Genomic DNA, 16,614 nt, shown 5'->3' with positions numbered 1-16,614 from the left:
TTTATTGTTGTCTACATATATTGATCCTTCCTGTGCATCTTATTCTTTAACTTGAATAAACTATCATATTCTCTACCCAGGCAGTCATTAAATAACTTAAATATTTATGATAACAATATTTGGCAGTATGTTGCCTAATATTGTACTTTGCTGGACACACTAAGAAGATAATTTGAAATAAAGGTGAATCTTCAAATATTGGGAATTGTCTACTAGTAAAAAAATAAAAATAAGCAAACATCAATGGACTGAGTGAGCCAGGCATGGTGGACACACTTGTAATCCCAGCATTTGGAAGGCTAAGATGGGAGGATCACAGTTTGTAGATAGCCTCAGCTACTTAGTGTGGGCCCTTTGCAACTTAGTGAGACCCTAATTCAAAGTAAATAGTAAAAATAAAATAGGGCTGGGGTGTAGTTCAGAGGATGGATGCCCCTGGTTCCATCCCCAATACTGAAAAATAATTAACACTCATCAATATGTATCCCTAATGTATCACAAGGAAATATATTCTTTTACATAGCATTTAGATAATACCATTTATTTAAGTTTACTTTGAGATACACAATTTCCAATTTTAGGTAAATCTAAAACACAGACAAATGTAGTTTAAGTTCAATGTCTCCTCCAACCTTGAAAAAGAAGAAATCACAATCCTAGCAACATTTTCAAGATACTGGCTTTAAATGTAATAAAACAGTAAATAAGGTAGTACATATTGAATTTCAAGACTAGACTTCTAGGTCCTAGAATGGCTGTTATTGGAAAACTGTGTGGTCTCAGCAAAATCACTTCATTCCTCTGGGCCTCATTAATTTCACTTGTAAAATGAAGATAATTGGCTAGAAGAAGTTTCAGGCTCTTTCGAACTCTAAAGTTCTATTATTCTAAGAATAATTTGTACAGGCAGACTTTCTTTGATCCTTTTTCTCTTTGGTAATTGTAATAGATTATGGTGCCATCTGGGGAAAGGCAGTAAGAAATTTTTAATTGCATTTTTTGTACCTAATCAGTAGATGTGGCTACAATAGGTTTATATTGGCTCAGTTTCTGGATTTAATGATAGAAACATCTCTGTGTTAGTTTGAGCTGGTACAAGCAGGCATATTTAAGATGATGAATGCAAAATGGTGATTCCATAAGAAATGTTTAACTCAAGCTATTATAAGGTATCTATATTCATTTCAGACACATTTGTCAAATCACTTTTCTTTCCATATTGTTTCATTGGCTGACCAAATATTAATCAAGCTCTCTATCTCTCAGTGTGGTCAGTCAAATGAGTTTTCTCATAAGCCCAGCCATCTGTCTCCTCATAATGTTTTGCTGTTTTTCTTTTATTTTTTAAATGATTCAACTAAAATTAGAAATAGAAGTGGAAGGTATAATCAGTGAACACAACAGTAAAACAATTTCAAATTTTTTTTATTTTAATACTCAGGCAAGCTGGGTGTGGAGGTGCACACTTGTAATCTCAGCTCTTGGGAGGCTGAGGCAGGAGGATCACGCAGGTTCAAAGACTCAGCTACTTAGGCTCTCAGCAACTTAGTGAAACCCTGTTTCCAAATAAAATATTAAAAAATAGGCCTGGGAGTATGGCCCAGAGGTAGAAAAGCCCCTGGGTTCCACCCCCTGCCAGTACCACAGAAAATAATAATAATAATAATAATAATAATAATAATAATAATAATAATAATAATAATAATAAATAATCAGGAAATGGGAAGAATAAAAACATTTCAGATATATTTGTATTCATTCAAATATTTCTTATGGATTTTTCTAGGAAACATTAGATATATCATATTAAATTGATACAGTAAAACTTATTTTCTTCAAGCTGAGAATGATGGTATGATATTAGGTCATAGCTACAAAAGAAATATGACCATAGCAAAAGGAATTTCCCCCTGTTTTCATCTCTCTGGGAAAAGAAAGTGCCCCACTTTGTCATCTCCAGAAGGTTGAGGTTACCTTTACAAGGTCCTCAAATTACTTCCTACCATTTTTCTGTTCATCTATCTTAAGCCAAACACTTATCATGTCTTTATTGGGAGCCTGACTTTCTGAAATTAGATATTTAAAATGAGATAATATAAAAGAAGAGAGACAGCTGAGCATGGTGGCACATGCTTGTAATCCCCGTGCTTGGGAGGCAGAGACAGGAGGATCGTGCATGTTTGAAGCCAGCCACGCTGGCTTAAGAGACCCTGTTTCCAATAAAAATATAAAATAGATCTGGGAGTGTAGCCCGGAGGTAGAAGGGTTTTCAGAAACCCCAGTACCACCACCACCAAAAAAAAAAAAAAAAAAAAAAAAAAAAAAAATCTGGACCTATCTCCTATATATTATTAGGAACCCCATTGCATCATCTTCAAAGGAATCTACCTAGTCTTTCTGTTGAGGCATCTCTAATTTTTGGAGGACAGCTCATCCCACAATTAAGCAGAACCAGTTGTTAGGGAACTCACTTTAATGACAAGCAGCAGTATTATCTCCTGAATTTTTTCCATCTGTTAGTTCTGTCCTACTCTGTCTTTTCTGTGTTAGACTTTCTATATTTTAAAGATATCATTTTCCCTGCTACTTTCCATCTTCTTAGAGTAAACATATGGGATTCCATTGACAAGACCCTAGTCTTTCTTGCACTCCCAACTTTCTGACTACTCTTTCCTAAATGTAAGAAGACTTTTCAAATGATCATTACATTTAAAAAAATCTAGGTAAGTTAAAGGTTCATGAGTGCTGGCTACTTTGCAAACTCATCACCCCTTTTGATGAGATAGCTTTTGGTACAATATGCATTTGAGAAAAAATAAAAAAAAAATTTCTATTTTTGCTTTACAGATTTTAGTGATTGGAATTTTATAATTAACAAATATTTATTCTGTGCTAATAAACTAATTTATTAAAAATATATGTGCACTGTATTTTTCTCCATAAAAGATGGAGAGTATCGGTGGTCTGGAAATTCTGTTTCTATCTGATGTGACTTAACTGCTGGTTGCAATGAAATGCAGATAGATTTATTTCAGCATCTTCCTGCTTGATAGGACTATATCTTTCTGTATATGAAGGGTTTGGGATGAAAAAATGTCTTTTTAAAGCTGCATATTGTATATTTTTGATGAGAAGTAGTTCTTCTGTTTCTTTTTAGTTAAAAAAAACCCAAACAAATTTTCAGGTGCAGTGACCTCAAATTATTTAGAATCAGACACTTGCAAAAATATTCCATCTCATCTATCAAAGACAAATGAATAAATTACCTGAAATTTTATGTTTTCACCTAGCCTCAAAGATTGAAACACCAGGCTGGACATTTGAATCCCTCTAAATATTTAAGTGAAAAACAGAAATGCAGTAAAAATAAAGGCAGGCTCCTTGAAGAAGCTTACCATTAAAGTCCATTAGTAGATAGGTTACACCTAAAAGCAGAAGTAGGTGTTACTCAGCTTTGTAATCCTGATCCCAGCATAATGTCTAGTCCATGAAAGTAAGTAACCTATTGTCAGCTTAGGGAAAGAGGTTGATAGTTTGTATTTCTTGTCTTATCTGTCTTCCCATTGAACAATTAAAGCTATTATTATTATAGTGCATGTATTAGAAGATATATGTAATTATGGATAATTTTTGTTGCTTAATTACAAAACAAAGAAAAAATATATATGTTCTGCTTTATACCTTGTATATAGTAAAAGAAGCATTTTTCTAAGCTGCCGACCTATTAAGCCATTTTCATCTTATTCTTTTTTGGGGTGAAAGAGTGCACAAAAGACATATTGGAAATTTTACTGAAATTTCTCCTATTTTAGTACAATTTGGGACAGAGGAAGGTTAAGAAATATTATTTATACTTACTTGGAATAGAACACGTGTTAAGTATATAGAATCCAAGTCTTTTCTTAAAAGAAGGAGGCATTCCAGACAATTTCAATGTCCAAGCAATTTTTTTAAAAAGTCCATGTAGTAAAGGGCTGCTGTGGGCATAACTCAGGGATTTGAAAGTTGATTGTGTTTTTCCTAGAATTTCAACTGGCATTTATTTTTAAACATTGTAGGCCAATAGGAATAATGCAATAATGTACATACATATATAATTCCTATATGGTTATAAAACTATTCCAATATTTCTTGGATAAGTTTATGATCCAAAGTTGCAGAAGAGACATCATTCCACCAGTTTATGAAGGTGCATATTAATGACAATATGTAATGTAAGTAGCAGAGAGAAAGAAAAATTAGGATATTTGCATAAATCATATATCACTTGAGTTTTGTAAAAGCTAAAGATTTAGTCATATTATATAATACCAGCTAGAAAATTATAGTAAATCATTAAAATATATATTAAGTATAACTATGCTACAAAGCCATTGTAATAAAAACAGCATGTTACTGGCACAAAAACAGATACATAGACCAATTAAGCAGAATAGAAAACTCAGAAACAAGTCCACACACTTACAGCTAATTGATTTTTTACAAAGGGGCCAAAAATATACACTGGAATAAAGACAGTTTGTTCAACAAATAGTGTTGGGCAAACTGGTTAACCATATGCAGAAAAATGAAAATAAACTCCACTTTCTCACCCTGCACAAGAGTCAATGCAAGTTGGATCAAAGACCCAGAAACTAGATCAGAGACCTTGAGGCTCCTTGAAAAGGGCATTAAGTCCAACACTGCAGCACATAAGCACAGATAAAAACTTTCTCAACAAGACGCCAAAGGCACAAGAAACTAAAAGGTGAATAAATATGTGGGTTTGCATGAAACTGAAGAGCTTCTGTACAGCAAAGGAAACTGTCAAGAACCTCAATCAAGAGCCAACAGAATGGGAGATTTTTGCCATCTACTCTGCAAATAGAGGACTAATATCTAGAATACACAGAAAACTCAAGAAATTCAGCACTAAGAAAACAAATGACTCAATCAACAAATGGGCAAGTGAATTAAATAGAAAGTTTATGAAAGAAGAAATTCAAATGACCAATAAATGCATGAAAAAATGCTCAACATCATTGGCAATCAGAGAGATGCAAATCAAAACTACCCTGAGATTTTACCTAACTCCAATTAGAATGGCAATCATTCAAAACACAAACAACAACAAATGCTGGTGAGCATGTAGATAAACATTGTTGCTGGGATTTCAAATTAGTACAACCACTTTGGAAAACAATATGGAGGATCCTCAGAAGAATGGGAATGAACTTACTATTTGATACAGCAATACCGCTTCTGGATATCTACCCAAAAGAAAGTAAACAAAACTATCAAACTAATGCCTGCATATATATGTTCATAGCTGCACAATTCATCATTGCTAAACTATGGAACTAGCCAAGATATCCATCAACATATGAATGGATTACAAAACTGTGGGATATGTGCACAATGGAAATTTACTCAGCCATAAAGAAAAACACAATTACCTCATTTTCAGGGAAATGGATGGAACTGGAGGACATTATGCTAAGTGAGATTAGTCAGTCACAAAAAAAGAAGAAATCAGATGCTCTCCCTAATATGCAAAAGTTAAGGAGAAATGGGTAACAGAAGGAACTCTAGATCCTATAGAGGAGCAAATAAGGCAAACTAAATGAGGGAATGGGAGGGGGTAAGAGGGGAAACTCTCTAGAGCACATGATGTACTTAAACAAACATATCAAGTCAATCACTAAGCCAAGCATGGGAAGGAGTAATGGGGAGGGAATGGGGTGGGGATTTGATAAGGGCTCGTTGGGTGATATGTGCATGTATGTCCTCACCATCTTTTATCCAATTAAGATGTATGACTACAATGCACCAATGAAATTTTTTTTAAGTAGGAGAAGGTGAGAATTTTCATTATGGAATACAAAAAATATTATGCCAAATGTTGACAAAGTATGAAAAATTAATTTTAGAAATAAGATTTGAGATTTGGTATTTTAATCATGAGGAGCATGTTACTAGAACCAGGCACATCTTTTCTGTAGCTTCATCCTCTTAGGCCCAGAGTAACATGGGAAAGGTAGAGATACTTTGGCCAAAAATATATAAAAGGTATTATAAACACCACTATATATAAGGCTGGTAAAGCCTTATCTATACATGGCCACAAGGAAGAAAATTTTTAGTAAAAAATATATTAGATTGACTGAATATTATAATAATTTCACTTAATACAAATTCTACCATGGCTGACTCATAATGACAATATAATAAAAAATGAGATTTTGAAGACACAGACAAGTAAGAAGAAGAAAGAGTAAAAGTACATGAAAGAATTTAACATACACAATGTTGAAAACTCAATATATTTATCTTTAAGCATTTTAGTATAATCTAAAGTATAAACACTTATATCCAAATATAATGCATTTGTAAAAATTCCTTTTGGGGCCCAAATCACTTTATTTGCATTTTCATAGCATAAAAGCTGAGAGTCTCCCAAAAGGCTGTGAAACAAGAAAATAAAATCAGAGCAAGAACATGAAAATGAAAGCCTTTCTAAATCAGTTAGTTCAACAGGAGAGAAAGTGAGGGCAGGCATTCGGAAGCTGTTAAATCACATTGCGTCTTTCATCCAGAGGTGAAAACTCCTGCCTTCACCAAGGTTGCCTGCCTTTCTAGCTACTTCAAAGAAGTTCTATTTGAATATTTGGCTTTCCTATGACTAAAATAAAAACTTTGAGCCTTCTACCTCTTCAACATTGATTCATTAATAATTTCTAAGTACAGTGAAGTTGGCAATATTTGGAGGCTTTAATTTCTATCAATGAGACTCTTCAAGAAAGTGATATTGATAGATATGAACTGAGGACTAGAATAGAATCCTGAAGAAAAGCACTAGTTACTGATGATGTATGAATGCACCACACGAGAACATTCCAAACAGAAAAAGAAAACAATGAGAGATGAAAACCTCAGATAATTAGTGTGGACAGTGCATAGGTGCATAAATAAGTTAGCTGTGCTTCAACAGTTGCAGGAGTTCAATCAAAAGATGAGTCATCTTTTGACACTCTAATTATGAGGAGCTATTACCAAATTAGAAACATTTCAGAATTTTCTGTTTTTAAATTTTTTATTGGTGCATCATAATTATACATCTTAATGGGATAAAAAGACTTGTGGAGACATACATGCACACATCATCCAATTTTGAAAGTACTAGCTGAGGATTATTCCAATATAAATATGCCCTGCATTTTATATATTCTAGTATTCAGCTATGGGTTCCTCTAAAGAGCTACTTGTTTGAATAATAAGAAAATAAGAGGCTTCCTGATTAGTATAAATTTAAGATTCCTCAGGTGATTACAAATTATATCCCATAGCCAGGCTTGGAGTACATGCTTGTAGTTTCACTGCTTGGGAGGTTGAGATAGAAGGACCATGGATTGGAGGTCAGCCTCAGCAATTTATCAAAACTCACTACACAATTTACCAAAACTCTGAGAGATAGGGGTCATTAAAAATTTTTTTTCTTCTTCATAAATAAGCCTAAGATTGGCCCTGAGATGAATGTACTTTATTAATTTTACCTCTCATTTTGGACATTAGCTGGATCGTCATATATTAACATTAATTTAATAAGAATATATGTAAAAAATAGAAAAATCATACTAAATATTCAATCACATAGAGACAATTTGTTACAGAGAAGAAAGTGTAGGTTGGGCATTCTAAATTCTAGGTTTTGGTCTCCTTCTGCATCTAACAAAACTCTTTTTAGCATTTTCAATAATGTGTGACTTGCTGTTTTATGAAAATATGTTCTTTGAACACTAGAAAATATGAACAACTAAAAGTTCCTAGAATTACAAGGTATAGTAGTCTTGTCAGATGAAAAAAATATTGTTGATAATGTTCTTGTATAATAGAAAATAGTGATATCTTTTGACAATGTGAAAGATCTCCCATTCCATGGAAAATTATATATAGTATATAATATATATAATTGTGCATTCATAGTACTATGGTTGGGGTAATGGTAATGACAATAATACCAAGTTTTAAAATCTACTTAAGGAACACTAAAATTATCAAGAGATAGGCCAACCCAACTAAATAAAAAACAACTTTAGTTTATTAAGTATATTAATATTTTTAAATGAGAATGATTGCTACATTAGTTGAAGTAGTTTTTCAAAGTAAAATCTCAAGAAGATTCTGAAATACTGATAGTGTAATAGAGGTTTTTTTTTTGAGATTTGCATTTGTGAAGAGAACATGGAATTTTTACCTTTATCAAGTCAATTAAAAGTTTAAAAATAAAAGTCCAACAGTAAATCTCTTCATTGCTAGATATTGTTGATTGAAAATATTATAGTTTCTAGTGTTATTTGAAAGTTTTTACATTATGACACACCTAGAAAACTATTTATGGCAACTGGGGATAATTGACAAGATTATGTCAAAATCTAAAAATCTGTCAATTCTCCCAAAGGTTGATGGGATATATATTTTGGCATACCTACAACTCACTTTCTGTACAGCAGGGTGTAGACTCACACACCAGTTTGGAATCTAATAACTTAGAAAACCCTGGCTTTTCTTGTGAAAAATATGAGAATCTTGGGAAAAGATGTATCATGAACAATTAATGAAGAAAACACAAAAGCAACCACTGCAATTATAGCTTACATTCCTTCTGAATCCTACTATTATTTTCTATCTTGGGGAAAATAGGATAAAAATAGAATCAAAAGAGTAGATAAAACCAGAAGAGATATGAATTATCTAGATGTTTATCAGTACACTTCATTTATTTTCAAAATTTATATTTGTTATTTATATACCTGTCTCATTCCTTACTAGCAGTGAAATCTTTTTGTGCCAGATCTGTTTCTGAGGTAAATGCTAAACATTATATATGCTGTGTGTTTAATATATAATTATCAATGCCAGGCGTGGTAGTGCACTCTTGTAATCCCCCTTCTTGGAAGGCAGAAACAGGAGGATCCCGCAGGTTTGAAGCCAGCCTTGCTGGCTTAAGAGATCCTGTTTCCAAATAAAATAATATAAAATAGTATAAAATAGGTCTAGGAGTGTAGCCCAGAGGTAGAAGGGTTCCATTCCCAGTACCACCAAACACACACACACACACACACACACACACACACACACACAAATATATATATATATATATATATATATATATATATATATATATATATATATATAGTTTGTCAAGCTAAAGGGAGGGAAGGTAAAAAAAAAACGGGTAAAGAAGAGAAGAAAAAGTAAAGAAAAGCCTGAATTGATGGGTAAGATAAATATTCTGATTTTATCTTTATATAATATGCAATTTTGTGTATTTAGAAACACACATTGAACCTCATAAATATGGATGATTATTGTGTCAATTTTTAAAAAAAGAAAAGCAGTAAAAGTAAAAGTATGAGAAACAAGAGGGAAATATTACTATTTTAAGTTAGTCTTTAAACAAATTACAAATATATAGAGAGATTCTTCAGTAATAATTATGAATCTTATTTATTTAGAATTCTACACTCTTATTGTAGAACACTGGAGACATGAAAATAGAGTTACATTTACTCATTTAATGTAAATGCTATTATGTGAAATGCAAATTCTCTGACTGTACTAAAATATAAACTTAAAAACAGTTGAGTTCACAGCATTTTGCAAGCTGCAATAAGTTCCTGGTGAAACATCAGGTTCAATATTTTCTCAAATCAATGAAACATTATAGATGAGTCCATGCATTTTCCACAGTGAACTTATCACAGTAGTTTGTGTCGATTCTCTTTTACTTGATTCCTACAGCTAATCCATATTAGCCAATATCTGTTTGATTTAAATACCTGATAGATACACCAAAGGCTTATATAACAAGAAATGAGGGCAACAAATTTGTCCTTGATTGATAAAGGCATATTTAAATAAGAAAAATAGAAGAATCAGAATATATTATTTTTTAAGATAAGTGAAAAATATATATATACATATATATTTATCTGTTTATAGAAACTATAGATTTTTAATTCATTACATTATTCACGACTGATTTAATATGTATATGTTTATGGTATATTTGTGATTGAATCAGATATATTTACGAGGTACTAAATTTTCATTACTTAATTCTGACATATGGATCTATTTCAATAATTTATAAGTGCAATGTAGATCAATATATTTTTAAATAGCATACTTCTTAAAAATGTGGTACATTTTGAAGATAGTAAATAACATTAATATAAAATGTTGAAAAAGAAATTTGCCCCAAATAGGAGTATTAGAAAAGTTATATTTTCTCTTGAATAAATTTACCATAATTTAAAATGTTACATGACTTTTACTGCTATTTAAACAAGTAGTCAGGCTATTGGGAAAAAGAATCAATAGCCATTATAATTTAACATAATCATAACTTACTACTGTTTCATACCAAATATTTAATGCATTGCATAGGTATATGATGCAATGATAGTGACTAGGTAAAAATGACTAATCAATTCATAGGTAAGAGATATTATTATAGGTCAATAGATATGTATTGACTATTTAGTCTGGTTACCTGGAGTACCCTCTACCTCCTTCTTTCTCATGCTTGGTTTAGTGATTGACATTGATGTGTTTGTTAAAGTACATCATGTGCATTAGAGGATTTTTCTCTTTCCTCCTCCCATCTCTTGAGGTCACCTTATTTGCTCATCTATAGAATCTGCTTCTTCATCTAGTGTTTCTCTTATGACCCAGTTCTCCCTAGCTTTCACATACTAGGGAGCATCTTCTTTATGTAATCATGGACTCAAACATGTGTTTGAAAACTACAAATAGAGGCCCTGGGCCCCAGGCGGGGGTCGCGCGGGGCATGCCGGACTCCTGGTAGAACCGAGGCCTGGGTTGCAAGGCCCTGGGCCCCGGGTGGGGGTCACGTGGGGCATGCCAGAAACCCAGAAGAACTGAGGCCTGGGTCGCAAGGCCCTGGGCCCAGGGTGGGGTTGCGCGGGGCACACTGGACCCCCAGAAAAACCGGGGCCTGGGCCAAAGGCCCTGATCCCTGGGCAGGGCTCGCAAGAGGCACGCCAGACCCCCGGAAGAACCGGGGCCAGGCCACAGTGCTACTGAGTGCCTGATCTACAACCTCCTCAAACCACTCATACTGTCTTCTCTTATTTAAAAAAAAGGAAGAGAAAAAGAAAAAAGAAAAGAAAAATATCGGAGAGGGGTCAAGAGGGCTGCAATGACTGCCAGGATACTGGAGATGGAGATGCAGACAAAACTTATCAAACTGGATTGGAACTTTTGGAAAAATTCCTCGTGAAGGAGGACTGTTTCTTCTCTACATCCTTAAGAATCCTGGACATCACCTGTAAGGAGAGAGTTTAGCGGAGACCGAGGAGGAAGGCAGTGTTGGCAGTGGCAGTGGAGACTTGTATTCGGGAGAGGCAGAAATCTGATCCTACCAATCTTATCTTTTGGAGAAATTACCCCAAACATCAAATGCTACCATTGCGCATGCTTAGGAACACTAGACAACATACAGAGTGGAAAAAGAGCTTGGGAAAGATTTGAAATGATGGAGGCAGTGACAATGGCAGTGACCAGTACTCAGGGGAGGCAGAGATCTGATGCATTACAACTGGAACTTTTTGAAGAAATAACCCCAGATGCAGAATGTTACTACCATGCACCCTCGGGAACGAGGGACAACCTGCTGGGTGAAGAGGGTGCTCGGATCTGAGCCTGCCGAGAGGTTAGGCCAGTGATGGGGACAGCAAAGCCAGAATTGGAGCCTGCCATGAGGCAGGGCCGGTGCTGGGGCCTCCGAGGTCCATATAGAAGCCTACCGAGGGGTTAGGCTGGTGCCGGGGACAGCAAGGCCAGTATCGGAGCCTGCCATTAAGGAAAGGCCAGTGCTGGGGCCTCTGAGGCTGGGATTGGAGCCTGCTGAGGGGTTAGGCTGGTGCCGGGGCCAGCGAGGCTGGCACTGGAGCCTGCCGTGAGGCAAGGCCGCTACTGAGGCCTCCGAGGCCGGGATCAAAGCCTGCCAAGGGGTTAGGCAGGTGCTGGGGCCAGCAAGGCCAGAATCGGAGCCTGCCGAGGGGTTAGGCTGGTGCTGGGGCCAGCGAGGCCAGAATCAGATCCTGCCATGGCACAAGGCCGGTGCTGGGGCCTCTGAGGCCGGGATAGAAGGCTGACAAGGGGTTAGGTCAGTGAGGGTGCCAGCAAGGCCAGAATCGGGCCCTCCCATGAGGCAAGACCAGTGCTCAAGCCAGCGAGGTCAGAATCAGAGTTCTCCGGGTGGCCAGGTCACTACTGGGGCCGTCAAGAGTGGGAGCAGAACTTGCAATGCAGCATGCATGGAGAAATATCACAGAAAATAAAAACTTAATGCTTTCCCTAATTAGCAAAAACTAGAAGGAAAAGGGTAACAGGAGGAGGTCGAGTTATAGAAAGGGCCCTATAGGGAAGCAATTAAGGTGACCAATCAGAGAGGATGGAATGGGGGAGGATGGAACCTCTTTAAAACTCAGGAGGTATGTAAACAAATGTATCAAAGATAATCACCAATCAAGCATGGTATCAAGGGAGGGGGCAATGGGATGGGGATTAGATGAGGGCCTATTGGATAATGAGTGCTTGTATATCCTCTCAAGTCTTATATTCCAATGTGATGTATGATTACAATGCACCAATAAAAATATTAAAAAAATGAAACCCTTAAAAAATTACAAATACATGCATATATTTGACAAACAGTGATGCATGAATACAACACATCGGCAACTTCAGAACTTATTGATTCTCTGATTCTTGACATATAATTATCAACATATAACAGAAATTTTAGTGGTTGACCTTTGTAATAACAAAATTTATCTAAATCTAGATAATCTAAATTAAGAAGCTAGGATTTGTGAATACTACAAAAATGTTTCCTTGGTTAACACAGTCTGGTTAATCTAATATATCTCTTGTATAATATATTTCTTGAAGATGTCTACACTTCATTTCCATACTGAATACATTCATTGTACATAGAATTAGAATGCATACACTTTATCAAAGCTAAAAAACTTCCATCAGATATGGAACAAGGGTACTGGCAGAAACTTGCTGATCTATTAAGGATATAATACAAATGGATATATAGATGTCAGCCAAATACTAAGTAGCAGTGCTGACAAATATGTTGTACAGGCACTTTGTAGAAATTGAAGCTATAAATTTTGCATAGAAAAACATATTGTAATGAGCATACGTAGCAACTACCAATATGTCAGCAAGTCCTAAGCATTTGTAAAAGCAGTCTTTGTGATGATGTTATTGACCTGCCATCAGCAAGGCATATACTTGGAGCTGTTTGGGCTGAAGCAGATGATGAATCTATGCAGATCTACTAGAAATTTATTATGAAAAACAGGTGATGATGGAAAATACTCTTTCTCATTAAATAAATTTATCTGACTCAATCTGACCTGTTGGGAAGAATGGACCCTGCTGAGGCTACTCTGAATTCGTCTACCTCTTCAATGGTTAGAGTTACGAGGTGAAGTGTGCTCACAGACCAAAGACCTTTCAGCTACGTGGAAAGGGCATAGATCCAACACTTTAAAACATAGGCATAGCCAGGTGTGGTGATGCATGCTTGTAATCCCCATGCTTGGGAGGCAGAGACAGGAGGGTTGCACAGATTCAAAGTCAGCCGAGCTGGCTTAAGAGACCCTGTTTCCAAAAATAACAACAACAACAAAAAATAAAAAAAAAAACATAGGCATAGGTAAAAACTTTCTCAGCAAGACCCCAAAGACACAAAAAACTAAAAGGAGGATCGATATGTGGTATTGCATTAAACTGAAGAGCTTCTGTACAGCAAAAGAAACTATCAAGTATCTCAACAGAGAGCCAACATAATGTGAGAAAAATTTTGCAAATTATTCCTCCAAAAGAAAACTATCTAGAATATACAAAAAACTCAAGAAACTTAGAGCGAAGAAAATAAATATCTCAATAAAAAAAATGGGCAAGTGAACTAAGTAGACACTTCACAAAAGAAGAAATTGAAATAGTCAATAAATGTATAAAAACATGTTCAACAACATTAGCAATCAGAGAGACATAAATCAAAACTACCCTGAGATTTCACCTAACTTCAATTAGAATGGCAGTCATTCAAAACACAAACAAAAGTAAATGCTGGTGAGGATGTGGAGAAGTAGAAACTCTAATACATTGTTTGTGGGATTGAAATTTAGTGCAACTACTTTGGAAAACAGTAAAGAAGATTCTCAGAAATATAGAAACCATCCTGCCATATGATCCAGCAATACTACCTCTGGGTATCTACCCCCAACAAATGAAACCAAATTATTGAATTCATAAATGCATATCTATGTTCATACATAGCAAAACAATTCACAATTGTCAAAGTTATGGAACCATCCAAAATGTCCATCAAGAGATGATTGTATTACAAAATGTACACAATGGAATTTTACTCAGCCATAAAGAAAAAAATAATTACATTATATATAGGAAAATGGATGGAACTGAAGAACATTATGCTAAGAAATATTAGTCAGTCACAAAAAGCAAAATCTCAGATCCTCTCCCTAATATGTGAAAACTAGAAAGAAAAAGGGTTATAGGAGGAACTCTAGATGAAGAAGGAGAAACCAAAGATGGGCAAATAAGGTGACCTAACTGAGGAGGATTGGAGAGGGGAAAAGGGAAATTCCCTAATGTACATGATGTACATTCACAAACATATCAAAGTCAATCATTAAGCCCTATAGGAGAAGGAGGAAGGGGGAGGGAAAGGCATGGGAAATGGGGAAGGGTTAAATTAATGATGTTTGTATGTATGCCTCTATCATCTTGTACTTCATTAAGATGCATCAATTAAAAGTTAAAATATATTCTAGTGAATTATATCTTGAAGAAATCATTCATTTTTCAGAATAAAAGATGTACCCTATTGGTAGAATAGTGTCTATTTTGACAGCTTAGAAAGTGTTATTCTTAGGCCCCTGCTTCCCCTCCATGTGGGCTGTCTACATCATTGTGTTCTGGGAACAGAGACTACTGTCTAAAAGAATTATTATTTTTGGTGGGATCATATAAATGATTCAGATAGTGAAACTTACTTAGATTTAATTATAAATAGCTATGTTGAGCAAATTATTAACAAGGCCTGAATTTTATCATTATAATATGAGAACACAAACAAGATACAAATAACAAAAATATTCATATTCATCTAATAAGATTTTATAAGTGTTAAGTGATAATCTAACTTATTGTAGACACTAGAAAGTTTAGCTCATATATTCATACATTCAACAGTATTTATTGATACCTACTCATTTTCAAGCACTGATCCAGAAACAGGGTTATGACAGTGAACAATATAAATAAAGCCACTGCAGCCTCCTTCTATTTTGTTGATGTTGCTGAGGAATTGATCCCAGGAGCATTTAACCTTCAAGGTATACACTCCGCCCTTTTTATTTTTAATTTTGAAAGAGAGTAATGTAAAGCTGCTTAGGGTATTACTAAGTTGTAGAGGTTGATTTCAAACCTGTGATTCTCCTGCCTCAGTCTCCCAAATATAGAGATAAGAGGCATGCACCACCATAACTGGCCACTGCTACCTTTTCAAACCCTCATTCTAGTTTTCTTTACTTGATACCTTCCTATTTCTTTGTCCTCCTCTATTGTTCAGTGTTAGTAAACCAAGATAATAAGAAAACTGTGTAGAAATCTCTCTCTAAATATATGTTAAGAATTTAAAACACAGGTTTTTATAATCATTTTCTCTGGCTAATATGGTTTTAATGCTAATCTACTCTATCCATGACTTAATATCTGGATTAACTTCTTTTCTAAACATATTTCTGAAATCTTGTCAACATAGCCTATGCATTATGACATCTGTGAATTTCATAAAAGATTTTATGATGGTTATGATGAAATAATTGTCAAAACTAGAAAAATATGGTGAAATATTAGCTAGCATGTGACCCATGATATATTTTTCCTTTTGTCTTGCAAACATGTTAGATATAATTCTAACTATAGGCAATGTGAAAGCCAAAAAATAACCTGTCAAAAATTGGCATGTACTATATGCCATAGGCTATTAATTTACATGTTAACTCTGATAAACTTCATGAGAGCCATAAATAGCAAATAGCATTAATTTAATAAATTAGAGATAATAAAAGTGAGACCCAGAGTTTAGATGACCTTTTTTACTTACAGATATAGGAAGTGTCAGGGCCTAAATTTAAACACAGGCTTTAGGGCTTTCACAAACCTCATAGAAAAGCTTTATTGGAAATAGCAAAGCACCTATGCAATCAGCTATTGCATTATGCCATTGTACATAGCCATATATTTCAATACAATCATATTTAGAAGTAAAATTGGATGGCAGTTTTAATTCTCTGCTTCATCAGCTTGAGAAATTTGGTAATGTCTACAGCACTATAGATACATATAGACTCTTCCTCAAAGGTCTTGGTTTAGTCTCCTTTGTATATAATTTTCTCTTACTGTTGCATCCTCTTTCCAAGTGTGTTAGTTTCCTGATGCTGTTATAACAAATTTAGTGGCTTAATATAAGCACATGTGTATTATTTTGCAGTT

The sequence above is a fragment of the Muscardinus avellanarius genome (genome assembly GCF_963383645.1).
Source record: "Muscardinus avellanarius genome assembly, chromosome: 7".
Taxonomy (NCBI): Eukaryota; Metazoa; Chordata; class Mammalia; order Rodentia; family Gliridae; genus Muscardinus; species Muscardinus avellanarius.
This window is presented reverse-complemented; position numbering follows the sequence as displayed.